This window comes from Pogona vitticeps, chromosome 1, assembly GCF_051106095.1.
Source record: "Pogona vitticeps strain Pit_001003342236 chromosome 1, PviZW2.1, whole genome shotgun sequence".
Classification (NCBI taxonomy): Eukaryota; Metazoa; Chordata; class Lepidosauria; order Squamata; family Agamidae; genus Pogona; species Pogona vitticeps.
In genome coordinates, this window is record NC_135783.1 from 187,252,348 (window position 1) to 187,274,138 (window position 21,791).

Consider the following 21,791-nt stretch of genomic DNA (forward strand, 5'->3'; position numbering starts at 1 on the left):
CTATGGGGGAATTTCGCCGGACAATGTTTGGTCCCTGCTTCGCAAACCAATTTTCGCTAGACAACGATTTTGACAGCTCCCTCCGTGCTCGCAAAATGTGTGTTTTCGGGACCTAAGCTTCACAAGACAGCTATTTAAACAGCTGATCGGTGGTTCGCAAAGCGGCTTTCCTATGGCCGATCTTCGTTAGACAATGATGATTCTTCCCCATTGGAATGCATTAAACCGGTTTCAATGCATTCCAATGGGGAAATGCTTTTCACTAGACGATGATTTCGCGAAACAGCAATTTCAGTGGAACGAATTATCATCGTCTAGTGAGGCACCACTGTACTGCAAACAGCCACTGAGTTTTTAAAATGAGGGTCTCATCCACCACATCAATGTTTTTTAGGAAGACATGGAATATTCATTCATTGTTTTTTTGAAAGCTGTGTTTAAAAAATGTTGTGTAGGTAGATTCAGAGGGGAAAAATATGGCTCCTGGACCACCATTGCACCACATCAAAAGTATAACATTGAAGCCAAGAACTATAAAGACAGGCTAGAGGTATCGATAGCACAGTAAATGGCAAGTAAGAACCTTTACACACTGTAAGGGCTGGAGCAAACTCTCAGAACCTTTAGTATATACTGTATCTTCCCAGAGATGCAGTGCTGGCTTCTGCAGATCATTGGCCTGCTCCAGCAAAGTGGTTCGTGTTGTTTTTGTCACATAGGCATGCCAGAATGCTACAAAACAGTGCAAAAGCTTCATGATATTGCAGAACATTCTGAGCTGGAAAATAATCGCCGGCTCTTGTGCAAATACATCCATGTCATGTGCTCTCTAGATAATGCAAAGGTCTTCATTTTCTTCTTCCCTGCTTCGAAAATCTGAGTGTGCTTCTGATGCTTCCGCAATATCAGCACTTTGCAACAACAATTGTGTCCTTTCTGCCATTGCCATATTCTTCAAAAGAGATGTCCCCCCGGCGTTTGGAACAAGGCAGGTCTGCAGTCCTGACAACACAAAGTATTGTTTGATTTGATTCAGGCAGTCAATGTGTGATATTAACTTAGCACATAGATACAAAACCTTTGTTGCAAGCTGATTAAAGAAGCAAGAATCAGTAGACTGCTGCTCTCCCCCCCCCGTGCATCTGTGTGCATGCGCATGAATGTGTCTTTAAATGTTCACAATAGAACTTGAAAAAGTTTGGCTGCAAGTTCACCCAGGAATATGATTTCTCTCACCACTTGGTGTCTCCCTTTATCCACATTTGACCAGGACAGATTTGTTTCGTTATGACAGTAGGAAATATATGTCTGTAATAAAGGATCCTGACAGGCTTGAAAGGATTCCACCACCCTATTTTGAAAATGAAATTTGGGTTTAAATAGGCTTACCTGGGCAATCTCCAGCGAGGCAGACAGGAAGATAAGGACAGCTGCGAGTCACCATGGCTACAATCCTGGAGCCACCTACCTGGGAGCAAGTTCTACTGGACTCAGTTGAACTGAATTCTGAATAAATCTGTATAGGGTTGCATTGTATAAGAACCACTAGCAGAAGCAATTGACATGCCATTGGATTGGTCTCTGATTTGCCTACAGATCTTATACAGATACTGCTGTCCATAGTAATAAATGTTTTATGTATACCCAGCATGGTTACAAAACAAGAAAATGTAGACATCTAAGCCTTGGCAAAGATTCTAAGGAGTCGCTCCAGTCCTGCATCTTGGGGATATTTTCTCCAAAATGGAATCAGTCACTTTCAGCTAAAAGTAAAGCAGATCTCTAGTTTGCCCTGCCATTTTACTGGTCCGTTTAAACCATTGATAGTCTTGAGATGCCAGACCTTCCCTAAGCAGGCTGCCCAGGAGGTTCCTTTGTCTATGCATCTCCATGTGGTGCTCTTCTCTGTTGGGCTTCCCAACAGTTGACAGGCTGTTGGTGAAAAAGAGAGAGGAAGGGAAGGGAAGGCAAGGAAGGAAGGAAAAAGAAGGCAAGGGAAGGAAGGAACGAAAGAAGGAAGGAAGGAAAGGGAAGGAAGGAAGGAAGGAAAGGGAAGGAAGGAGGGAAAAGAGTGGGTGGAGAACAGGAATAGGACCTGGCTGGGGTAGGGGATTAATGTGTTTCTAATACAGGTGGATCTGGTAGAAGTTGAATGGTCCTGCACAGTGGGAACACAAAGAGTGGATTGGGGGGAGAGAAAGGAAAGAACACAGGGATTGGTGGTGGGACTACTCATGCAAAACTCATGTAGGCTGAATGAGTACTCATTTGGATGGAAAGAGGGGAGGGGGAGAAGAGAAGAGAACCAGCATCCTGTGATGGGAAAACCAAGGGGCTCCTCACCAAGATGAAGCTGGTATAGACTGGAGTAGCAGGGTGGAAGGGACAAAAACTAGTGAAAAAAAGGACAGGAACGAAACCCTTTTGTGTATGTGCATGTCTGGAAGACAACTGGGATTGTAAGGAAACTAACAGTAACCTGAGAAGCTACTACATCTGGTATACTGATAACTATCTATCTATCTATCTATCTATCTATCTATCTATCTATCTATCTATCTATCTATCTATCTATCTATCTATCTATCTATCTATCTAATGAGTGCGCACACACACACACACACACACACACACACACACACACACACACACACACACACACACACACACACACACACACACACACACACACACACACACACACACACACACACACATTGCCCAGTGGCAAGAACTCTAAGTTCAAGCTCCTTTTGTTGAGCTGAGTGTCAAATGGCAAACTAGAACAAGCTTTAAAAGAATGGTAATCATACCATCTGTACTGAATCCCATCCATATGCCAAGAACCACTGGACTTGGATGAGTGAATCTGTCTGTTACCATTTATTCTGCCTGCCTCCTGTAATTTGGGGCCTGGCTGCAGAGGCAAAGAGCACCTGCTGCTGTGGAGCTGATGGGCCTTGGGCCCAGTCTTATGATGATATGTAGCCCACAGCTGGGTTCACCTGCCTGAGGCATCTGTTCCAGGCAGACTTCAGTCCTTGCTCTGTGCTTATGGCACTGCTGTTGTCTGGATTCAATTAGGTTGATTGCGCTGGCCTGAAAGGACGTGTGCTGAGGGGGACTTACTTACTTACTTACTTACTTACTTACTTACTTACTTACTTACTTACTTACTTACTTACTTACTTACTTACTTACCTATCTATCTATCTATCTATCTATCTATCTATCTATCTATCTATCTATCTATCTATCTATCTATCTATCTATCTATCTATCTATCTATCTATCTATCCTGCCCATCTAGACTGAAGTCTTCTCTGGGAGGCTAACAACAAATTCATAAAACAATAACAGTATAAGATTTAAAACAATGACATTAATATGATTCAAGATGGCAAAAATAAATTAAATAATGACAGGAGGGAAGGTCTGACTAAAGAGCCAGGTCTTAAGCTTGCTCTTATAAACACTCAGTGGGGGAGCCAGACAGATTTCTGGGGGTTCCTGATCTCTCCTTTCTTTCTTTTCCCTAGTACTTCTTCCATCTCATTATAGATTTTCCCCATGTAAAATTGGTTTTATATATATTGTTGTACCCTTGTTGTAAGCCACCTAGAGTGGCCTTGATCGGCTAGATAGGCAGGATATAATTTAAATAAATAAATAAATAAATAAAAAGTAGACTGTTCCAGAGGCGAGGGGCCACTGCTGAGAAGGTCCAGTTTCTTATTCTTTCTCTCTGGGCCTCCCTGGGTGTTAGACCCCTCAGGGAGGGCTAGAATGAGTAATATGGGTAGATCTAGGTGGGAGAAGGCATTCTGCGAGATACTGAGGTCCTAAACTGCTTAGGGCTTTATATGTCACTGTTAATACTGTGACATCAATGCGGAATCAGACAGGCAGCCAATGCAAAGCAACCAGAGTGGAAGAGATATGTTGACGTTTTCTCACCTTGTGAGAAGTCTGGTTGCAACGTTCTGCACCATCTGTCATTTCTGCATCAATCTCAAAGGCAGCCGCACGTAGAGCACATTGCAGTAGTCTAATCTTGAGACTACAAGTGCATGGACCAGAGTGGTGAGTGCCCCAACATCAAGATAGGGACACAGCTGAGCAATCTGCCTAAAATGGAAGTAGGCAGTGCAGACCACTGATGCTAACTGTGTTTCCATGTTAAGCGCTGGATCCAGATGGACACCCAAGCTGTGAATCTCAGTCTTCGTGGTGAGTCACCCCCCCAAAAAAAGTGAGGGAGTTTCCCAAACCACTAATGTGAGTGCCCCCAGGACCTCCATCTTGTCTGGATTCAACCTCAGTCCATTCTCCTGCATCCATTGCACTACAGTCTCCAGGCAGTGCTGAAGGGATGGAATGGCATCCACTGTTGTAGGAAAAAAGGAGATGTAAAGTTGGGTGCCATCAGCATACTGATGACACAAAGCCCCACATCCCCTGATGACCTGACCCAGTGGGCTCATATAGATATTAAACAGCACTGGAGAAATAATCAAGACCTGCAGAACCCCACAATTGAGGCTCCACGGGGCTGATACACTATCCCCAATCTGCACTCTCTGGGGACAGTCCTCCAAAAAGGAATGGAGCCAGGCAAGAGCCAGGCCGCCAATTCCCAACTTGGAGAGCCTCCCCAGGAGGATACCGTGGTCGACGATATCAAAGGCAGCTGAGATATCGAGGAGGACCAACAGAGACATTTTGCCCCTTTCAGCCTTCCTCAGCAGGTCATCCAACAGGGTGACCAATGCCGCTTTCGTACCATGTTGCGGCCTGAAGCCCGATTGGAACTGGTCCAGGGCATTGGTTTCATCCAAAAGGGCGTTCTCCACCACTTTGCTAAGGAAAGAAACATTGGCGACAGGCCTATCATTACAAATGTCATTCACCAGCAAACTTGGTTTCTTCCTAATGGGCCTAATGAGTGTCTCCTTGAGAGAGGGGAGAGACCCATTAATTATTGCAGTGGCCCATTCAGTTGTTACAGGCCTGGCTGCTTTGATTAGCCAGGCTGGGCAAGGGTCAAGGGAGGAGGAGGCGGCTCGACTTTGTCCACCATATCTGGTGTCACAGGCTGAAAGAAACTAAGCCTCATCGGGCAAGGCGGAGGGCTAGATGTTTCTGCTCGATCTATTATATTCAAAAAAGGAGAGAGCTCCCAGCAGATGGCCTCCACTTTAGATTGTTAAAATGCTGCAAATTGGTCAGGTGAAATACTAGTAGGAGGCCTATCACTGTGACCAATTCCGGATAGATTGCTTACTATACGGAAAAGTTCTGTCTGCTGATTTGAAGCTTCGCTTATCTGGACAGCAAAGTAAGCTCAACTAGCAGCACTCACTCTGGTCAGGTAATGGTTAGTTGTGATCCTGACAGCTTTCCAATTATATTTTGTTGGGTTTCATCTCCAGATGCACTCTAGCCTTCTCCTATTCTGCTTCATAGCTCACAGCTGCTGGTTAAACCAGGGCGCTGGACAAGCTCTGCAGCGGAGAGGATATTTAGGAGCAATTGTGTCAACAGCCGTGGTGGCAGTGGCAAACCAGCCTTCAACCAGGGCATCAACAGTAGCACCAGTGAGATCAACCAGAATCCCTCTCATTGAATCCTGGAATCCTATAGGATCCAGTGGCCTTTGAGGGCAGATCATTAAATTAGATCCTTTCTCCACGTGGAGAGGGAGAGCCACTGAGAGGTTGCATTTTATTAGGCGGTGATCCAACCACGACAAGGGGACTGACACAAGGTCAGTTACCATCAGACCACAGTCACTCCGCTTGGGGGAAACACCAGGTCTAGTGTATGACTTCCCTCGTGAATGGAGCCATTGACATGTTGGGAGATATTCAAGGAAGCCATGGCTTCCAAGAACTCAACAGCTGGACCAGAAACTTCCGCCTCTACATGGATGTTGAAATCACCCAAGAGTAGAAGCCTTGGAGATTCCAACAGTGCCGCGGAGATGATGTTCGTCAGCTCTGGTAAGGAAATGGCTGGATTGCAGGGAGCGTGGTAACCCAGCAAGATCCCTATACCATCCCTGGCCCCAATTGACACGTGGAGGGCCTCAAGACCTGGTGTCACCACCGTAGAGCACCTAACAACCTCTAGATTGTTTTTATAGACAGTAAATGTTTTACCTAGCAGTAAATGTAACATCTGGACCTCATAGATAAACAAACAGGGGGTTCTGCATGTCAAATGGGGTTCTGCCTCCAACCCCAGGCTCCAACTTCACCCAGGAACCCAGTATTGTCCCCAAGAGTTGATAACCCTGTATTTGAAGAAATCCTATTTTTCAAAGGTTCCTTATGCTCAAAATACTTTGCAAAGGAAATCAGCTGATGATTGCAAGGTCCTGGGTGGGGGCAGTGTAAATCCACTCTGGTTTTAGTCAAAACTTTAAACAAGCTATCCAAAGCGCTGAACCAATTTTGGGGGAGAGGGTTCAACACCTTGAGCAGCTCCTATAAAGTTCAGACCAAAACTGAGTGTGGATTCAGAATGACCCCATGACCTGGTAATCATCAGCCTTTGCTGCCTGGGCTGCACCATAAATGCAATGATGCCTTGGTGGTGACAACAATAAAATCTCACTAAGTTCATTTCATAGATCAGAACCTTTTTGCATGTAGTACCATGACTGTTATTTACCCAGTTCCCTGTAAATAAACATCCCCAGTAATGGTCTATATTGGGTTGTTTTCCCTTCCCATCCACGGTAATTTGAAAGACATTTAAAAAGCACCCAGTAAATGGAGGAGTTGCTTAATTGGAAAAATAAATCATCAGAATAAAAAGATTTAATTGGCATACAGTGAATCCCAATGCCTCTCTGGCCCATATTTTAACTTTTCAACACAACCATTAATTTTGCTCTTAGCAAACCCTTAATATTCAACCAGCGAGGGGAACCGAGCAGCCTTGTATATTAAATGCTTTAGCCATGGTAGCCGTAGCAGAGTCAGTGCTGTTTATTTCTTCCTGTGCAAGTAATTCTAAAACAAAGCGAGATAATAAGATTTATCACGGAGCTGAAAGTGCAGAGAGCGAGTGGCCTTACCTATTAACATGGTCACCCATTTGCTGCGGGAGAGATGGACTGATAAAAGCCATTAAAAACAAGAATTAATGCATATTTTATGGACTCAGCAGCATTAAAAGGAAGATGAAACATAAAGGTGGCCATTTCAGGCTTTACGCGGCACTTTATAATTTTATTTTCATCCCTTGAAGTAAGAGGGGGTGTAATGCCAGCAGACCAATTATGCCACCCGGAGGAAATAACCACCAGCAATAGCCACAGACGCCACTTTCCACTCAGGAATCCTGTTGTTTGAGAATTTACCTAGCATTTTATGATGGGCAGAATCACATACGATTGGCTGCTAGTGCAATTCACTGGTTTGACATTGGACATCCTGCTATTTGTATATTTCTGCGCGTATATGTGTTTTTGTACACCTATGTGTGTGTAAAAGCCTCTCTTTCTTCTTTGCATATCAAACTGGGAGAAATGGTTAGAAACAACAACAATAACAACTGAGAGCACCCTGGGATACAACAGAACAAGTATCCTGTTCAACAAGTATCCTGTTGCACAATCAGGTGCATGATCTGACTTGTGCCTGAGATGTGCCCTGGCACCTCATGAATTAACTGCAATCAACTGTGACAAGATACACAGACTTTGCACAAATACTAATGACATTCTAGCTATTAGATGCAAATACTTTTCGATAGGAGGATCAGACAGCACCAGACAGGAAAATGGCATCTTTCAAATGCCTCGGGTAACCTATATGCAAATATTAAAATGGCTTACTTGGGTGATAGTCTGGAAAACTTTTGATAATGATGTAGTGGATCGCTAAAGGAAAAACTTGAGGATAATGCTCTCGGGTGTGCCTTTGGCTGCTTCATGTATGTTCACCGGGTTCACTTTCTTGCTTAGTGAACAAAAAGGAGCCCCAAAATCTGCAAGAAACCGTCATCACCTTATAGGTTGCTTCCCATGTCAAGACATTACTTTTAGTATTTTCTTACACCAACCACAAAACACAAAGATATAACATGCAGCAAAGGAAAAAGGGAATTTCAGCACAAACTACCAAAACACTTTGTCTATGTATCTTTTAGATATAGTATAAGCTGCAATCTGAAACAAGGATTTTGAAGGCATGCATTTTCAGGACTACCCAGATTTTTTGGCATATGACCTTCTTTCCTTAAGGGAATGCCTTATCAGCAAATTCAGCAGTAACCTTCCTGATTTAATCAAGAGACCCAGGCACATCCTGAAACCACAGTACAAATAACTTCAGAGCAGTTGCTTTTGAAAATACGATACAGAAAACTTCTGTATTTCTTCACTTGTGTTTTCTCTTTTAAAAAGTCATATTTCATTGCACTTCAGTTGTGGCTTCTCCACCTATTTACTGGTACATTTTATGGGCCTGTGCATAGCAATGACTCATTGGATATTGCTGTGAACTAAGCATAGGATATTCAATAATGTACAATCAATTAATAATCTGATTTAAACAGAATATAGTCTTGTTCTCTTGTGTTGGCCCAATCAATAGAAGTAACTGGGTAAATCCATTCATGTCTGTTTTGAACACATGGGTACAAGGATGGGAACCTCCAACCGGAGGTTGAAATTTGGTCTACAAATACATCCAATCTCATTTTGGAAGTTATGTAGGGTCAGGTCTGGTTGATACTTGAATGGGAGACCACCAGGAAATACCAGGATTCTCCTGATAAAGTTAGGAAAGAATGCTGCCTGGAAACGTGCAGGGGCCTTGCGAATCACCAGGGCTATGGCTGAGGTGGAACAACTGGGTTTTGCCCCAAGGACACCAAAATGTAGAGGTAAATCTACTGATGAGCATTAAGAGAATAACAAACCCTCTTAGACCTATTTGCTCCTTCTTCTCCTCCTCCTGCTCCTTTGCAAAACCTTAATTTTTGCAGGAGAGAACTAAGGTTTCTCCTTTTTTTTCTGGGTGGGAGGGTGCATGTATATAGAGCAGAGCGGGTGGAAGACAGTGATGATGCCCATATGTACTGTAAGTGTTAACTATGGTTCTGCCATAGTTATACTGGGCTAACTGGGGCCTGGTACAGTACAAAGCAGCTTCCTATGATCCTCTTCCTCTTTCAACTTCTTCTCCTCTGGTTTCTGATCAGTGATCAGAGATATAAAATGTAAAGCTCGGGCAGCTACGGCATGGATTTTAAGTCTGTTTTCCAGCTTGGAAATATGCTCGACAGAACTGAACTGTGCTCTGCAGTTGGGAAGCTATTTCATTGATCTGTGTTTTGCAGCTTAAGGAACTCTGCTTTGTCGTTCAGGAAGTTGTTTCATGGAATGGTGCTTTCCAGCCTGGGAAATTGCCCTGAGTCTCCTTGCTTAATAAATGGAGCTTCACATATTTGGCAGGGCAGTCTCCAAATCAACAATATTTACACACAGCCCTCTTCTACCCTTAATCTTGTCCATTGGTGGAATATGGTCCTTCCTGAATTGAAATTTAGCTTCTGGGTAGAAAAAGGTTCCCCACACCTGCTTTACTGATTTCAGTAGGTAAATGTGTACAGGATTGCAGCTTTACAATGCAAATTGATATATCTGTATTGAGAAATCAAACCCATTGCTTTCAATGGTGCTGATTCTCAACAAAATTAAGATAGGATCATAGCCTCTTCAGTCCAATGCTGCTTGCTATCAAATAAGGGTGAACAGGATTGCAACCTGGATTAATTTAAAACAAAGTATAAATTGGGGTGCTACATGCACTGAGCATTCTCATAGATTCAGTGTTACTCAAAGATTTTGACCTGGATTCAACACTTCTTCCATATTCTAATTCGCCGTGCATCATCCACTCATTTTTTTTTTGTTGGCCACTCTTATGAAGCAGATCCCATTGACCTCCATGGGACTTGCACCAGAAAATTGTCCAGTATGTAGGGATTCAGAATGCTAGTATGGCATTCACCATGACTGTTGGAAAACCTAGGCTGCACTAGAATTAAATAAGATCCCCTTGGGTGATAGCACGGCAGGTATTTCTAATTTCCCCATTTGACTTTGAGTGAAGGTCTTTGAACTTATTTGACTTTTAATTAGGAACTGCCTTTTTCTTTTCTTTTCTTTTTAACAATTTCCATGTTCTAGCCAAGATTCTTTCTGGACTTGCCCCAGTTTTTAAAATTCATCATGACTCATTAGATAATGACACACTCTAGTAATTTATAAAAGAACAATTTGTTATAATTGCTTGGGGACTTATGACTTTTAGTTTCTCATTCCCTAAAAATCCGGATCCAAAACAGCAGAATGGCTCTAAGCAAAAATGAATGCTGAAATGATGCATGTGTAATACAACTTTTTAGAACTAATTTAGAATAAATGATATCCTTGTTTTGTAAGCACATTTAACCTTTTCAGATCAGCAGAAGGAATGGGGCAGGTAATAATATATTGAAACAATTATTAAAATCCAGGTAGGGCAGGCAGTAGAGATGGGCACGAATTGATTTGTGCCACTTTGTATGAATACTTCTGTGCGGTGCCACAGGAGCTGTGAATTCCCTTTCCCCATCCCCTGGTTGGCTGGCCCACTCATAAGCTGTTGTGCACTGCCGGGGCCCTTCTCTTCAGGTGGTGGTCCAGTCTGGGCAGGAGTTCGGGAGGCCCTTCCCCACATCCTCCTACAGTCAACCACACGATGGCTGTGCAGAGACCATCCTTGTTTGGGTGGTCGGCTGCCAGAGATGGTGTGGAAGGGCAGCCCAAGCTCCTGACCAAACTGGACTGCCACTTGAGAAGGAGGACCCCAGTGATGTGTGATGCATTGTGAGTGGGCCAGCTGGCCAGGGGAGCCCGGTGGAGAGAATTCATACGAATTCGTATGAAGCAGCACAAATAAATTTCTGCCCATTTCTAGCAGAGAGATTCCTTCCTAGCAGAAACCTCAGAAAGTTGGTGCTATACAACATAGATCAGAGCTTAGGAAATGAGTTATTTTATTTTAACGGTATTTTAATTAAGTTGTTTTAGTTATTAGTACTGCCTCATAGCATAGTGGCTAAAGTACAGTACTGCAGCTCACAATCTGATTTCCATCCCAAAAGGTTCAGATAGTTGGCTCAAGGTTGACTCAGCCTTCCATCCTAAAATAAGTACCCAGTTCACTGGGGTGTGTGGTGTAACGTATTCCTTGCACAATTATGGTATAAACCACCCAGAGTGTGCTCTAGCACAATGGGGTGATATATAAACAAAACAACAACCTACAGAATTGGTCATGCTGGGGGATTCTGGGAATTGTAGTCCAACAATTACAAAGTTCCCAGATTCTTGTACTGACAAGACAAAGTTAGAATGATTTGTACAGACAAGACAAAGTTAGAGTGATTTGACTCAATATAAGGCAGTTCCTTATATTGCTAATTGAGAAATAGTATCCAAGGAATGCTCAGTTGAGGCTTTTGTTATGTTTCCAAGCAAGCAAGCAACCAACCAACCAACAAATGAATTGTTGTTAGAGTGAAACACTCAATAGCCCTAGCAACTTCATGAAGGCACTGGGAAATCTATAAACCTTTCACAGCCCTCGGTTGGTTGCCCATTAATGTGGCAGGTGGACAGAACACTTCCACGAAGAAGATGCATCTGTATTGTACCAGCAGTTATTTTCAATACCACAACATATTTGGTGTTTTTACATTAGTACTGAATTTTTCCGTGTATAAAACAACACTTTTTCCTTAAATAATTTCAGAAAAAAATAAGGGTCATTTTATAAGGGAAAGCAGCTCTTTACCACTGCCTTTTGCGAAGGCACGGGGCTTAGCAAAAAGGAAAGGGAGATGTTGCTCTCTTCCTTTTTGCTAAGCTTGGTGCCTTCTCAAAAGGCTAGGAAAAGCGGCAGTCACTTTGACAGCCGCTTGCCTTGCCTTTTGCCAAGACACGGGGCTTAGTAAAAAGGGAGCACTTTGATCCCTGCTTTTTCAAATTTGGGGTTAGAAAAGGGGGGGAATCGTCTTATACTTGGGGTTGTCTTATAAACTGAAAAATACGGGATATGCCTTTCGGTAGGAAAGTGATCTCAGGAAGATTTGCAGTCAGATTTATGAACTAATTTATCTGTGAAACAATAGAGCAATAAAAATAACATTAACAATTTTTTTTAAAAATAATCAGCAACGGCAGGATGCATCATGGCAGTGTTAAGAGATGGTTGTTTAAAATAGTCCATGTGCTTATGTAGAAAATAGAAAGGACTTTGCTCAGTGTTAACTGGCAGGAGAACTTGCTCTCCTTCAATGGGATGTCACAGCTGAGAAGGAGCCCCCCCCAGGGACTGCTGCTTGGCTAGGTACAGAGGGTGGGGCCACCCAGAGAAGGCCCTGCAATAAAGATTTTAATGCAGGAGCAGGTATAATGAGGGAAGAGGTGGTATTTCAAGTATCCAAGTCCCAAGACAAGCAAGAGAAGCAAGAGCATGTTTGGGCTGTGCTCTGAATTAGTCATGACACATTCTTAAAGATTGTCTAGTATAGGATTTGGCACTAACTTTTTGTAACACTACGTGGGGCTGCCTTTGAGGCTGCTGTGGAAACTTCAGGTGGTGCAGAATGCGGCGGCCAGACTACTTAGTGGAGTGAAAAAATACCAGCATATTTCTCCCACCCTGGCCGCATTGCATTGGCTGGCCATCCGCTTCCGCATTGATTTCGAAGTGTTGATGCTTACGTACAAAGCCCTAAAAGGTTTAGGGCCTCGATACCTGGCGGAACGCCTCCTCCCACCCAGATCTACCCGTGTCACTCGTGCGAGCCAGGAGGTGAAGCTGAGGAGCCTAATGCCGAGGGAGGCCTGGAAGGAAAAGACAAGAAATTGGGCCTTCTCGGCGGTGGCTCCTCACCTCTGGAACAACCTACCTCCTGAGATTCATGTGGCTCCCTCGCTGGGTATCTTTTAAAATCAACTTAAAACACGGATGTTTCGGCAGGCCTTCCCTCCAGTCAATTCCTGATGCCCTCTTTCTCCCTTCTATTTGTCTATTCTATTATTTCTATTTTTATGTAAAATTGTTTTATACATATTTATTGTTCTATTTTATGCTGTTAGCTGCCTAGAGTGGTCTTAACCGACCAGATAGGCGGGATATAAATAAAATAAATAAATAAAAAATAAATAACAGCAACCATTTTCTCGCCCCTTGCCCCTTGCCCCCACCCCAAAACCCCACACAATAATGTGAGCTCTTTGACACCAAAGATATTGGTTACCCATTTGCTCTTGGGACCAGTTTCTAGTGCTACCTGTAAACATTACATCGTTACGTTGCCTACAACCTCACAGTTTAATTACTGCCTTTGTGTGTAGGAGCCTCTGTACAGTTCAGAACTATGGCAGCCAAAAACAGAAACTTTATGGTGATTACTTTTAAGTTTTGGAATCCTAAAGTGTTAGATCCTCCAGGAGCTATCAAAGCTTTGGAAGACATTTTGAAATCTGACATCTCTTTTGGGAGTGGAAAAACTTATGGGAAATGTTTTGAAATCCACATCTCTGTTGGGAGTGCTAGAAGCTTCAGAAGCCTTTTGAAATCTTAATCTATATTAGAAGTAACAGAAGCTTTAGAAGATATTTTGAAAATAGAGTTTAACTGTTAACTTTGAATAGAGAAACCCTTTCTATCATCTTCATGTTATACTGACTTTGGACATATTACAGCATACTGAAGTTAAACAAACTTTTCAGTGCAAACTCATGCAAACCTCAGAATGACTTTGGTGGGCATATTCTTAGAAAAGAGATACTGGATTGTAAGCCTTTAAATTTGTACTTTTTTTGGTGGGGAGCTAAGTGCTTTCTTACATGACTCCTACCAAACTAGTAAAATTTAAATAATTTTGAGTGGAAGAAGCAGACAGGTAGGGAGGGAGCTTGGAGTCAGCTGGGAAAGTAAGATTTTAGAACATTGTTCCACCCCAAACTATTTGTTCATCACTCTGGATTGAACTCTTATCTACTCCCCCGTCAAAATTCTCTAAACAGCAAAAAGAAAGTTGCCACCAAATATTAGGAAACTGTCTGGGTTAGACTGGGGTGCTTACTCACAAACAATAAGAACAATGGCTTTGTCCCTGTTCTACTTCATGGCAGAATATGCTAGTGCCATATGGGACAAATCGGTACATGCTAAACAAGTGGATGTAGCTTTTAATAAACCATAAAGAGTTATCACTGCCTGAAATCTGCCCCCACTGAAAAAGACCATTATTTGTCTGGCAATGACTCTCCAGAAGTACATTGAAAGGTGCTAGCAAATAATGAACACAGTAAGGTAATACAGCATCAAACTGGTCCACTTTATGGACCCCAACCCCTAGATGGCTAAAATTGAGGAAATGTTTTCTGCACACATCTCAAGCTCTAAATATTAAATCAGAAGAGGCTAAGCTAAATCTATGGAGAACGAAAACAACACACCTTGCTGAATGGATGAATGCCGAAGAGCATCTCCCACCAGGACAAGACTCTAGCTGAACCATCTGGAAGTCACTTAATAGACTTCAAAGTGAAGTAGGAAGATCAAAGAATAACCAAGTAAAATGGGACTACTTGGATACAGGACAAATTTTCTGTGACTGTGGAAATTAAATCAATGCAGCTCTTATTGCAAAATGAAATTTATGCCCCACCATATGTAAAAAAAGAAGATCTAGCAAATGGCCAGGGTAACACTGTTGAAGTAGCCCACTTTCAGTCAAGAACAGTCTAATTTTTAAAATATTTTAATTTGTTTTCAATTCTACAAAGATTTCATATACATCTATAACCTTACATTGCGCAACATGCTGGTACGAATAAGCAAGATTGGTAGGATTATGCCATCTTGAAAATTTCAGTCTGCCATACACGTTAACACTATTGTTTCACACGTTTTGCCAGTCAAATTACATATTTTTCAGTTCCGAGGTTATTGTCTAATTATAATTCTCTGGAACGTGAACTGGATTTCTTCATCTTTGTAGCTCTATATTCTGGCCATCCTCCTCCATTACATCACAGTCCAGTGTCAGCTGCATTATACTCGTCTGCATTCTTCTCAGAGGTCTAGTGACAGTCTTCTTTGACTTAAGGAGAAATAAAATAGGCCTTCGCCAGTCAGAGCAAACAGACCTCCTTGTTTGGTTGTCAGTCTTGTACCAGTCTCTGTGTGAAATCTTTCTATCCTTTGTGACATATTTCTCAGTTCAAAGCCTCCCTACCCCTTTCCTCCATTCCCATTACAGCTCTTTCCTGTGATAACCCCTGCCAGTCCCAGACCACACCAGTGTTTTCTATAATTCCACTGTATGGCCCCTGTTATTAACACAATGGCTCCAGTCTTACTTGGTTTTTATGCCAAGGCAACACGAATGGTAGACATTTCAAATTTGCAAATTGCTACATATTGAAAAGGTAGCACTGGAATTTGCTGTGGTGCTCAAAGTCCCGTGACACAGCGAACAACAGCAAATAGTTGGGCTAACCTCTCGGCCTTCAGCAGCTTACCAGAGATTTACAGCAATTTGACTGACTCTGGGTGTGTGCGTGTGTAACTAATAGGATTTTGGAGGTACTGAATATTTTGCTCTGGTGAGTTTGCCTTATTCACAGCTGGTTTAGTGCTAGGATTATTCCCTGTCAGATGGGAAGTCAGATCTCCCTTGTCTTGAGACCTTTTTGGCTCACCTAAGGTCACTTTCACTTTCTCTCTCCCTGTTACATGCCTGCCTGCCTACCCACCCCTCCCTCACATAACTATGCAGCTGCCTTTGTCTGTCTATAGCACTAACTGGCAAACACTCTCTGGGGTCCCTCATAATCCAACTTTACTAATGAGTCTTCAACCTCCATTCTGCTTTTGAAAGCCATTCAATTTCTGGTGCAATTTGTAAAGGATACAGGAAGGCAGATACCTGAGTATTTCTGAGTATTGATCAAGGTATATTTTCAGAATGAAAGAAGACAAAAATGTAAGCCTCTTTACATGTTAGGTTTGAGGACTCTTCATTGGAAGTGGGCCCTGCTCAACGTTCAAAGTTGTTTGATAGAGTTTGGTCTAATTAGGAGGATAAACAGATGAGAAGAGACATGCTGGATGAGACCAAAGATGCATCTAGTCAAGCACTCTGATCACACAAGGACCCATGAGACGCCTATGAAGTCCCACAAGCAGTTTATTGAGACCCTGCCACTGATGTTTCCCAGAAGGCAGCAGACAGGGTCATGTTATGTCTAGCAAGAGGGGAAAATATATATTCACCATAACAAAGAAAGCAAAAGCAAAGTGTACTGCTTATACTGCCCCATAGCATTTAGAGCACTCTATGGATAGCTTACAGTTTAATAAGGCAGGCTACACATTGCCATCGAGCCGGGTACTCAGTCTGCTGACCTCGGACAGCTGGAAGGCTGAATCAACCTTGAAATGGCTACCAGAGCCTGTTAGGACAGAATTCAGGTTGTAAACAGAGTCTTGACTGCAGTACTACTGTTCAACCACTGCTCCACAAGTCACCAATAAACTCCATCACTCACAAATTTGTTCAATCTCTTTTAAAGTTGTCCAAGTTAATGGCCGTTGCTACATCTTGTGGCAGTGAATGCCATAGTTCAAAGCAAAAAAGCAAAGCCCTGCGAGCAGAGTTTTCACTGCAGTACTGCAACTTAACCACTGCACCATGAGGCTCCCTTAAGTATGCGCTATGTGAAGAAATACTTCCTGTTATCTGAATCTCCCATCATTCCACCTCAGTGAGTGAGCCTAGGATAGACTATGATGAGAGAAGGAGAGAAATATGTGTTTCCCACGTCCTCCACACCATGCGTATACACCTCTATCATGTCTCCACCTACTCCCTGCTTTTCCATGCTAGGCAACCTTATGGGGGAATTCCTTCAAGTCCTTTCCCATTTTAGTGGCCCTAGGTTTAGTGTTCAGAATTTCAGCATAAACATGCATAAGGATATGATACTGATAGCTCTGTCTTAGTTACTTTTAAAATCATGACCAACATATAATTTGTCTTTTATACAGCATGGGCATGCTGGACTGAATTTTTTATTGAGCTGTCTCACACAATCTCCAGTTCCCTCCCTTTTTTGGGGGGGGGGGGTGTTTCAGTCAGTGTAGCTCAGCCTCACCAAGCATCTGTGAAGTTGGAATTTTATACAGAGTTCATTAGCTTCTCTGCACTTCAGTGCTCAAGTTTCTTATTATAGTTAACCAGGCTTTATTAGATTCATACTCTTCAGTTTAATTCCTTAAGACTCATTTCTACACTATTCTTCTGCTAGATTTGTGTCTGTGTGTCTTTGTATCTATGGAGATGCCCATTGGTAGAAAATCCTTTGTTGAAAATGGTTTCAACAAGATAAATGGTATCCCTTGATGAAGAATGCTCCAGAAGGATGTGCATAGGGAAAACTTTCAGGTTTGATTTGTTTTGGTTCTTTCAGGGGGTTCCTTATTCATTTTCAGGTCTTTTGTTTACTAGTACTGTACACACACACACACACACACACAGAGAGAGAGAGAGAGAGAGAGAGAGAGAGAGATTTATTCTTTCAGGTTCAAATATTACCAAATAGGAGGAAGAGGCAGGAAACAGAAACACAATTCAAAAACCCTAAAGAATGCTTGAAAACTACTTTAAGAAAGCAGGTCAAAGCAGGCAAACAAGAGCAAAATAAAGGCAACCCCTCCCCAAATAGTACAAGACAGGAAAGAAAGAAAGAAAGAAAGAAAAAAGCAGGCGAAATCAGCAAGAAATCGGGGAGGGGGTATCTTAAAAATAATTCCAAGGAGGCACACTGTCATCACAGGGAGGCTGTCTGATGGGAGGGGCAAACATAATCCTAAACATGGGAGAGGGGGTCTCCCCAAAAATCTAGAAAAAATACAAAAAAGGAACCACGGGCATAGAAGGAGAGCACAATCAAGATGGAGGTGATCATAGAGCTCAGCAGCACACTGACCCCACCCACAAGAAAGGACTGAAGGAAAGAACATTCTTCATCGGGTTCCAACCAATGCAAACCTTCATCCAACTTACAATTCCTCTCCCCCATAGTTATTCTGATTGGTTGTTGATAGTATACCTTGTGACACTATTTGATTAAATATTTCCCATGTGATTTGAGAGACAAAAGGGGAGGGACAGAGTGAACAAAAGAGGGAAACATGAAAGAATCTGAAGTTTTCACATCCCTCCTTTTCGTTAAAATAAAGCATTCAAGTTTACAAGGCACTTTTCCAAGAATTAATGAAAGAATCAAAAAATGAAAATAAGGGTCTCTCCTGTGGTTTTTCCCATTCATGTTAACCTGCAAGTCCCTTTCCTAATGCTTCAGCATGAACCCCACTGGAACAAACTGGCACTCCCTATGAAGCGCCTATACAGTATTTTTAATAAAGCTCTCCTGAGAAGCCAGCCATCCTACCAAGCTGAGAAATCTCTTAAAATGAGTAACTTATCCCCAAGTTTTCCTTCTGAGGAGTAGCTGTGTTAGACTTCTGGGGCAAAACCAGCACAGAGCCTTGGGACATATTAAAGGCCAGCATCTTTCATTTGGCACGACCCTTCTCAGAGTGCATCCCATTGAAGAACTCGGCTGCACTCACTTCAGTCAAAAAAATATCTTATGCCAAATAAAATGTCAGTCTTTCGTTTTCACAAAATACTACATTTTCTTGTTTTCTCTTTCCTTTCCTATCTCCATCCTTATTTCCTTTTGTGTCATGTCTTTTTCAAAGTGTAAGCTTACAGGGCAAGGGCTTCCATATCATTTATTGACATCTAGGTTGCCTATGATGCCTTTCCAGCTGTTAAGGAAATATAAATACCATGAATACATAGTATTGCATGTGCCTTATGATGAAGGCTTGAATGGCATTTGAGATATATGTCCAACATTCTATCTACACTGTGCTGACTCTACTCTGACTTAAGATCTTAAAAATAAATCAACGAACGGGTCTCAGCTGAAAGGACAGAACCTTTCAACAGTCTTTTTAAAATTCATACTTATTTTAATGACCTTTGGTATGAGGTTTGATTCTTTCGGCTCAGATTTCTTTGCTGATTTATTTTTAAGATATTTTCCCCTTCCTGAAGCAACAGGAGGAATGGCAGAGCACAAGACTGAGAAGATGAGGAGAATGATGTCATGCCAACACCTGAAATGGTCCTATGGCTTCTACTGGAGCACAGCCTAACTCTTCAGAATGAGCAGCATAACACTGTACTTCAAAGCTGGGCACGGGAAACATAATCAGCAAATAATGCAAATGAGAACTAATGAAATAAGTTCATTCATCGCTCATGATTAGGAGAGGATGGGGTTCCATCTGCCAGTGCAGTCTATGTGGCATGTGAGCACAGCAAAAACGTCACATTGGTGAATAACTTTCCCTCTGATGTACATCGTCTGACTGGGGAAGATGCGGCATGGCTGCCAAAAACACTTCAGATCCTGAGCTGAAACATGGAGGGGTTCGGCTCACAAAGCAGGTGCCCGTATTCAGGCAGAGCCATTTAAATAAATCAGCAGACGTATTCATCTGCGTATGCTAGCTTGCGCGCACAACACGCCCGCATGCCCACGCGCGCACACAGGCAGAGCATTTTTTAAAAACTCAATTATTAACTCTGATCCAGATCAGCAAAACATCTGACTTGCAAAGGACGTTACTAAATTAATAAATGCAGCTCCAATTAGGAAACAGAAGGAGGCGGCCCATTAAATTATACATCTCAATTGTTACAGTGGATAGATAAGGGCTTCAGATTGATGAATGACACAGGAAGAAGTGAAAAGTAGAAGAGAGTGGAAATAGTTCTGTGTTGTACATTCAGTGGTCTGATGATAAAAGTTCAGAGTTCAGCTGCTTGTCATGAGAGAGCCTAAAGCTGTGGGCTGAAGAGAGCCCCAAAAGGCAAACAGCTCTATGGATCTCTGTATATCGATCCATAGCTTCACACACAATTTCTTAGTTTGAGGGAGAGATTTCAGCAAGGACCAATGTGATGATCACTATTCATATTCATAAGCTGATTTGCATGAACCTATGAGAGGACAGGAGAGGCGGAGTCAGCAGCTACATGAGGCTTGGTGGGAGAAGGAGGAGTCAGATAAGGCTGGTTAGTCAGAGAGAGAGAGAGAGAGAGGGAACAGATACTGAGAGAGATAGAGCTGATTAGGAAAATAGGTAGAGAAGGTGGTAATGATATAGCAAGAGAAAAAAAGTACATACCGAGAGAACTGTTGATGAATTGCTTATGTATAATGTGTATCTGTTATTATTCAATCTGCTTCACTTCAATAAATAAGTTCTATTTCTGTTCACAAGACAAGTGTTCTGACAAAAATAATTTATATTGTGGATTGAAGTAATCCACTGGTGGCAGCGAGAAGAAAACACGCCGTAAGCCTTTGTGAGGGAAAGACAAGCAGGGGCCACAAGGGCGAACGCCACAACTGCAGCTAAGCATGGAGGGAATAGAGAAGTCAAAGGGGGTGGCAGACGGCATCGCCATCCCTGCTAATTTAACTTGTCCTGGCACTTCAACTCCTCTGAGCCTTGGTGCCACTGCATCCTGGTGTCTATTTCAACAGTGCCCTGAGTGGGCTAAAACCCAGAAATGATTCACAGCTGTGTTCCTACACTCGAGACAGTCAAAATTTCATAGAAGCCATAGTATGCATTCATGCGCTGTTGCCAACAGGCATATAAGCCCTGACTGCCAAGCCTCCTGCATCTATGACTTCCATGAATCACAAGAAATTAGAAAGAAAATGGAAAAGACCTTTCGGTTCACCTATTGGCTTCAGCCTTCTAAGTCATACAGTGGATTTCAGCCCTACCCTTTTACTCTGCTATTTTCATCAGTTGGAGGATGAAGTATTTCCTTATGTGGACAACATTTGAAACAAATGGAATGGGGGGTGGGAGCATTCATTTTTTGTCTGCTCATGACTTATGGGGACGTGGTGGCGCTGCGGGCTAAACCGCAGAAACCTGTGCTGCAGGGTCAGAAGACCAGCAGTCGTAAGATCGAATCCACACGACGGAGTGAGCTCCCGTTGCTTGTCCCAGCTCCCGCCAACCTAGTGGTTTGAAAGCATGCAAAATGCAAGTAGATCAATAGGGAACACCTCGGTGGGAAGGTAACAGCATTCCGTGTCTAAGTCGCACTGGCCATGAGACCATGGAAGATTGTCTTCGGACAAACGCTGGCTCTATGGCTTGGAAACGGGGATGAGCACCGCCCCCTAGAGTCGAACACGACTGGACAAAAATTGTCAAGGGGAACCTTTACCTTTACCTTACATGACTTATGGACGCCACTGATGAAAGGAGTTCTTTTTTTTTTTAATCCGCCCTCGAGGGACAAAAGTACACGTTGACACCTTTGTACGACATTTGTAGCTCCTGGCTATACCATGGGAGGATTTCTACCACTTTGAGCACTGAGAGTGCGTGTTCCTTTCATGTAGGTCTACTCAGGAATTATCACATTCAGAGAACCGGTGAATGGCAGAACCCACCCACTTCAGACTAATTGCCCTCCATGTCTAGGAAGCCATTGAGATGGGGGATATAGGCAGGAAGGGCTACAGCGATTCCCACTAAATGTGGTGCATATATAGAAAGAAATAACAGTGGAACAAGCCTTCTATGAGCTCTACTGGG